Source organism: Euprymna scolopes, chromosome 39 (assembly GCF_053919585.1).
Source record: "Euprymna scolopes isolate OS-2025 chromosome 39, ASM5391958v1, whole genome shotgun sequence".
Lineage (NCBI taxonomy): Eukaryota > Metazoa > Mollusca > Cephalopoda > Sepiida > Sepiolidae > Euprymna > Euprymna scolopes.
This window is the reverse complement of record NC_136520.1, coordinates 17,542,601-17,550,618: the sequence shown is the minus strand read 5'-3', so window position 1 is coordinate 17,550,618 and position 8,018 is coordinate 17,542,601. Positions and strand designations below refer to the sequence as shown.

Genomic DNA, 8,018 nt, shown 5'->3' with positions numbered 1-8,018 from the left:
CTCGATGATATATATATATATATATATATATATATATATATATATATATATATATATATATATATATATATATCGTGGCTGTCCTCCCGATTTCGAGCGCGATCACTTCCTTTATTTAATGTCCTCTCCTTTTATTTTCCCTGAAATTGTATGTGTTCGTCGGTGACATTATAAGCATGCAAGATAGCTTTTGCACATTTACGCAATGACTTTGGAGGCCAACAAAAGGCACAATTTTGACGTATGTCACAGTTTGTGAACCCGGTACTGAATCCTGTTCACCTTTGCGGATCGTACTTGTGCATTGTACTGCATACGCCTACGTTCAAAAGATTCGATGTTTTTATGAATCAGGCCCCGCTACTTAAAACCATCTTTTCCTATTGGTCGACGGATAATCCAAATTGTTTCAAATAAATTTTATTCTCCTTAAATCTCTTTTTCGGTTTTGATGCACTTCTCGTTCTTTCTCACATTTCGCCATAGAATAATTGCCATACTCACAATGTAGTCAATCAATCGAAGACAACTTTTCATTACCATCGATTGAATTCTTGGTATGGGACTGCCATTGAATATAGAGTATCTATCGAGAGCACTGTTTATGCAGGCCCTGAAGAAGTTTCGATGCTTCCGTTCAGTCTCGAAAAACAAAGGTTGCCCCTCTGTATAGGCAGTTGCGCGTGATAAATTAGCGAGGCAAGGCTTGCGCGGTCCCAACCAACCATCTCCTGAATCAGCACTGTTTGAATCCAGTGGCAAGTAGAAGTCCAGGACGACTGGAAACAATGCCGAGATAAGCAGAGAGCACATACAACACCTAGAAGTCCCAAATGGTCACCCATCTGATACTGGCAAGGCTCATCGTTGCTTAACTTCGGTGATCTGACGGGAACCGGTGTGTCAAACGTTATTATGTCGTATATTAAGAAGTTTAAGTTGGTGTTTATAGAGTGCCCATGTTTCGCTTGTATGCATGGGGGCCGTTATAACACATACTTTATACACAATGATTTTTGTGTGTAACCTGACACTATGCTGGAACCACATACGTTTTTAAGTGCTGAAATAGACTAAGGATGCTTTTAATGAGAAAGGAGATTTCCCAGTTCATGCTGTGTTTATTAAATGCTGAAAAAGACCATGTGGCTTTTTCAATACGGGGGTGGGGAGATTTCTTTGTCAAGACTGCATCCTCCAGGGAAGGTAATCAAAAGAGTGCACAAAACCTAATTTTTTACCTTCAACGAAGATGGTTGGTTCCATATAAGGCGATCCTGGCGCTGTATCATACATGACGACTGTCTTTTTTAGTTTGATTTTTAAAGCAAACGAGTTACCGGCAGATACAAAATGGTTAATAAAGAATTGCAACTCATCATCAGAATGTGCAAGGATATCACATGCAAGGATATCACATGCAAGAGTATTATATGCAAGGATATCACATGCGAGGATATCACATGCAAAGATATCACAGTCATCTGTGTAGAGCAGTTTTATCACCAAATGAAGAAAAGACTTATGTTTGAGAAAGTCCATAGACATTATATACACTGTCAGGTGTTCGTTATCTGGTATTGTGAGACTAACCGTAGCCCTCGGCGCAAGAGGGTCCGTGTGTGCCTGGCGTGCGGGGTGGTGGCTGATCCTGTGGTCGGGGCAGCGGAAGAAAGAGTTTCAAGATGGCGCCTGCCTGCTTTTATTAGAGACGGAATCTCGCAGGATCGCGCGAGGTCTCGCGGGGATGCAAATTAGCTAGGCCATCTTGAGGAATAAAAATCGGTCCATTGGAGGTGCGAGGCAGTCGGGTTCTGACGTTCGTGGCGATCAGTACAGTGACCGTTGGGTTCCGTTAGTGACCGTTGGGTTCCGTTTCTATTCGTGCAGTCAGCTGAGCTTTGTTAGTTACCTTCGCGCCGTGGCTGTCATTGTTTGTTGGTTCGCTGTGTGTTGCCGTGGTTCTTCAGTGAAATGCTTCGTCGCCCACGACGAGACTCCCCGTCTCCCACACAAGATACTCTTACAAGCTATTTCGCCCCCCCCCCCTCCCCACTCCGAACTTGATTTTCTTTTCTTCAATGGCGGATAGGTTCGGTCTAAAGTTGATACCGGAATTCGACGGATCCGACCCGGTACTCAGCTGGGTTGAGAAGGTCGAGTTACATTGTCAGTTGTCCGGCGTGAAAAATGTCGAGCACGTGATTCCTCTGCGGCTGACCGGCGGGGCGTTCGCTGTATATCAGCAACTCAGCGCTGAGGAGAAGTGTGACTACTCGAGTATCAAGGCGGCGTTGTACAGGGCGTTCGCCACTGACCCCGCCACTGCATGGGAGCAGTTTGAGACGAGGTCTATACGCTTGGGCGAAACTGTGGACGTGTATCTCGCCGAACTTAAGAAGCTGACAGTGTTGTTCGGCGGTCTTCCCGAGAGGGACCTAGCCTACAAATTCCTGTCAGGACTCCCCGCTGGAGCAAAGCAGCTCCTGCGAGCAACCTCTACCATGTCCTCACTACCGCTGAGTGACCACGACGAGACTCCCCGTCTCCTACACAAGATACTCTTGCAGGTATAAATACCATATAAGTGTTTAGCGAAGGCCACGATAAAAGTTATGGCAAAGTAGATATTAAATAACATTGTTGATAAGGATTTCTTCTCAGATTGAATGCCATTGAAACTAACTCTAGTCTTCATCTCGTCATGAAGAGGACGACTCAGACCCCCAAATCCTTTAGGGCAGCCCTTCATTAAGATCTTCGAAAGAGTTGATCAGTTTACAGTATAAACAGTTTTTTGATAAGTGAATGAAACGTTCATACAATGGAATTTTTTTTTTGCACTTCTACAATTGCCGAGCATTGAAAATCATATCCATAATTTCATGGTTTGTGCGAAAACCACGCTGTGATTCCGGTAGCATCCTATTAACAATTGTATGGACTAATCTGTTCAGAATAATTCTTTAAAACACCTTTTCAACAATAGACAGCAAAGATATTCCCCTAAAATTGCCACAGACTGACTTCGAACACTTCTTATACAACAGCATAAGTATTTTTCAAATCTTAAGGCACTTCACTTTTCCATTTCACTTTTCCATATATTGATGCAGGAGATCATTTTTTCATCGCCATTCTTCAACATTTGTTGTTATGCCATCTATTCGTATTCATTTGACTCACATAAGTTTTTTTTATCACTTCCAGAAAGAAATTTCATCAAGAGCCATGATTGGCTCATGTTGCGTTATAAGACCCAATGCAGATTCGTAAATGACTGCAGATAGCGATTAAGAAGTTTGCTATAATATTCACACCATCGCTTCTTGGCTATCTCAATATGGTACCGTCATCTGCTTTTTGTGTTACAATAACATATTTTTATGTTATTTATACTTTTTTATATGTTGTTTTTTTCAAATTAAATCAATAGATTATAGTCCCCCTCCCCGATAGGTAGAGAACAATGGACAAAGGAACAAACAATACGACTATAAGTATTTTGAGGAGGTTAGGGTTATCGTTTGTCAGAGGTTACTGGAATCTGTGTTTTATAGAGAGGTAGTCAACAACCTCAGCAAAAATAACCTTCTTACTGACATGCGATATGGTTTCCATTCTGCCAGATCTACAGCAAATTTGCTTACGGTTATATCTCATAAGATTAGCAAATCTCTTGACGGAGGCTTCCTTTCTGGGGCAATTGCTTGACATATCAAAGACCGTTGATAGGGTATGGCATAAAGGTCTACTTCAAAAATGGTATAGCTGGAAATATCTTTTTAATTATTAAATCATTTCTAACTGATAATGGGCAGAAATCAGAAGCTCATAGTATAAATGTTGGAGTCCCTCAGGGATTCAACTCTCTTCCTGATCTATATCAATGATCTTCCAAACTACATCCTAAGATCATTCGTAGATATTTATGCTTATGACATTACCATATATAGCAGTACATCAAAGACCGTACAAGACCAAATTTCTCTGATTCTCTCTTCTGATCTTGAGCAGGAAAAAAGTGGCTTCTATTTTTAAATCATCAACGTTCTGATCCCCATCTGGGATCAAATGAAATTAATGGCTCTCGCTTGGGGAGACTCCATGTTTTGACAAACTTCTGGGCTTGACCTTTACTCCTAATCTGAAATAGGACACGTACATCAAATCCGTTACCACGGTCACTGAAAAAAATGTGGGATCCTTCTATCGATTCAATAGATATCTCCCTGCTGATGCAATTCCCTACTTATATAAGAGCAAGGTCCATCCAAGGATGGAGTATTGTTGCTACATCTGGGCAGAAACTGCTAGAAAGACCTTATCCTACGATGACCGAGTTCGAAAACGACTTCGTAGCCTAGTGGGGAATGCCCTTTTCTCTTCCCTTCAACCTCTTCTCACAGAAGAGACGTTGCGAGCTTGTCTCTGCTTTATTGTTATTTTCTGGACACGTGCTTGACTGAGCTTCAATCTATCGTCTCCCTCGCCAAACATTAACAAGAAACACTCGTCTAGCTGAAAACACTATCAATAATTTCCTCCACTCTTTATCTATGTCTAAACATAAACGTAGATTCAATGAATGAAACTTCGTTCTTAGAACTGCACGTATGTGGAACTCTATCTTGCCAGCTTTCCAGTTAACTTAAAGTCCAACGTAAACAAGTTTTGATGAGCCGTTCACCTTAATAATCCAATTTAGAACATTAACACTTCTAACGATAACTATACTATTGTATCTTTGACAACAGCCTACTCTTTAACCCTTATCCTGGAGGGGCCTCTGGGTCTTGATAAGTGATGATTAATTTGAAAAAAAAGGTACAATAGGAATATACTTAACGGTGGTCAATCGGATACCTAGTTGAGGTGGGCAGTTTGGGTCAAGGAAGCTCAGGAAGATCGAAATTGCAGCCCAGCGAGAGCAGATCAGATCGAGAAGTAAATCACTGGACAGATAAAGTGAAAACAGCGGGGTCACTACTTTTGAGTGATGCTGCACATCACACATACTTTTGAGTGATGCTGCACATCACACATACTTTTGAGTGATGCTGCATATGACGTTTACTTTTCAGTGATGCTGCATATCACACATACTTTTCAGTGACGCTGCATATCACACATATTTTTGAGTGATGCTGCATATTCCACATACTTTTGAGTTATGCTGCATATCACACATACTTTTGAGTGATGCTGATTATCACACATATTTCTCAGTTACGCTGCCTTCACACATACGTTTGAGTGATGCTTCAGATTCAACATACGTTTGAGATGCTGCATATCACACATACATTTGAGTGATGCTGCCAATCACATACTTTTGAGTGACGCCGCATATAACACATACTTTGGAGTGATGCTGCATATTACACATACTTTTGAGTGATACTGCTTATCCCACATACTTTTGACTGATGCTGCATATAACACATTCTTTTGAGTGATGCTGTATATGGCATATACTTTTGAGTGATGCTGCATATCACACATACTTTTGAGTGATGCTTCATATCACACATACTTTTAAGTGATGCTGCATATCACACATACTTTTGAGTGATGCTGCATATCACACATACTTTTGAGTGATGCTGCATATCACACATACTTTTAAGTGATGCTGCATATCAAACATAATTTTAAGTCACGCTTTATATAACACATACTTTTGAGTGATGCTGAAAATCACCCATACTTTTGAGTGATGCTGCTTATCACAAATACTTTTGAGTGATGCTGCATATCACACATACATTTGAGTGATGCTGCATATCACACATACCTGTGCGTGATGCTGCATATCACACATACTTTTCAGTGATGCTGCATATCACACATACTTTTGAGTGATGCTGCATATCACACATACTTTTGAGTGCGCTGCATATCACAACTACTTTTGAGTTACGCTCCATATCACACATACTGTTGAGTGATGCTGGATATCACACATACTTTTTATTGATCCTGCATATCCCACATACATTTGAGTGATGCTGCATATCACAGATACTTTTTGAGTGATGCTGCATATGACATATACTTTTGAGTGATGCTGCATATCACACATACTTTTGAGTGATGCTGCATATCACACAAACTTTTCAGTGATGCTGCATATCACACATACTTAAGATTGAAGCTTTATATAACACATACTTTTGAGTGATGCTGAATATCACCCATACTTGTAAGCGATGCTGCGTATCACAAATACTTATTAGTGATGCTGCATATCACACATACTTTTGAGTTATGCTGCATATAACACATACTTTTGAGTAATGATGCATATCACACATACTTTTGAGTAATGATGCATATCACACATACTTTTGAGTAATGATGCATATCGCACATACTTTTGAGTAATGCTGCTTTTCACAAATACTTTTGAGTGATGCTTCATATCACACATACTTTTCAGTGATGCTGCATATGACACATACTTTTGAGTAATGATGCATATTACACATACTTTTGAGTAATGATGCATATCACACATACTTTTGAGTAATGATGCATATCGCACATACTTTTGAGTAATGATGCATATTACACATACTTTTGAGTAATGATGCATATTACACATACTTTTGAGTAATGATGCATATTACACATACTTTTGAGTAATGATGCATATTACACATACTTTTGAGTAATGATGCATATTGCACATACTTTTGAGTAATGATGCATATTACACATACTTTTGAGTAATGATGCATATTACACATACTTTTGAGTAATGATGCATATCGCACATACTTTTGAGTAATGATGCATATCGCACATACTTTTGAGTAATGATGCATATCACACATACTTTTGAGTAATGATGCATATCACACATACTTTTGAGTAATGATGCATATTACACATACTTTTGAGTAATGATGCATATCACACATACTTTTGAGTAATGATGCATATCGCACATACTTTTGAGTAATGATGCATATTACACATACTTTTGAGTAATGATGCATATCACACATACTTTTGAGTAATGATGCATATTACACATACTTTTGAGTAATGATGCATATCGCACATACTTTTGAGTAATGATGCATATCGCACATACTTTTGAGTAATGATGCATATCACACATACTTTTGAGTAATGATGCATATCGCACATACTTTTGAGTAATGATGCATATTACACATACTTTTGAGTAATGATGCATATCACACATACTTTTGAGTAATGATGCATATTACACATACTTTTGAGTAATGATGCATATTACACATACTTTTGAGTAATGATGCATATCGCACATACTTTTGAGTAATGCTGCTTATCACACAAACTTTTGAGTGATGCTTCATATCACACATACTTTTCAGTGATGCTGCATATGACAGATACTTTTGAGTAATGATGCATATTACACATACTTTTGAGTAATGATGCATATCACACATACTTTTGAGTAATGATGCATATCACACATACTTTTGAGTAATGATGCATATCGCACATACTTTTGAGTAATGATGCATATCACACATACTTTTGAGTAATGATGCATATCGCACATACTTTTGAGTAATGATGCATATTACACATAATTTTGAGTGATGCTGCATATCACACATACTTTTGAGTAATGATGCATATCGCACATACTTTTCAGTGATGCTGCATATCACACATATTTTTGAGTAATGATGCATATTACACATACTTTTGAGTAATGATGCATATCGCACATACTTTTGAGTAATGATGCATATCACACATACTTTTGAGTAATGATGCATATCACACATACTTTTGAGTAATGATGCATATCGCACATACTTTTGAGTAATGATGCATATCACACATACTTTTGAGTAATGATGCATATCGCACATACTTTTGAGTAATGATGCATATCACACATACTTTTGAGTAATGATGCATATCGCACATACTTTTGAGTAATGATGCATATTACACATACTTTTGAGTAATGATGCATATCACACATACTTTTGAGTAATGATGCA

General features: G+C 38.7%; 1 pseudogene; it reads right to left on the bottom strand.

Annotated features, from left to right (window-relative positions):
- Positions 1-808: 808 nt before the first annotated feature.
- LOC145263963 (5S ribosomal RNA) lies at positions 809-926 on the bottom strand (annotated as a pseudogene).
- Between the last annotated feature and the right edge of the window lie 7,092 nt (positions 927-8,018).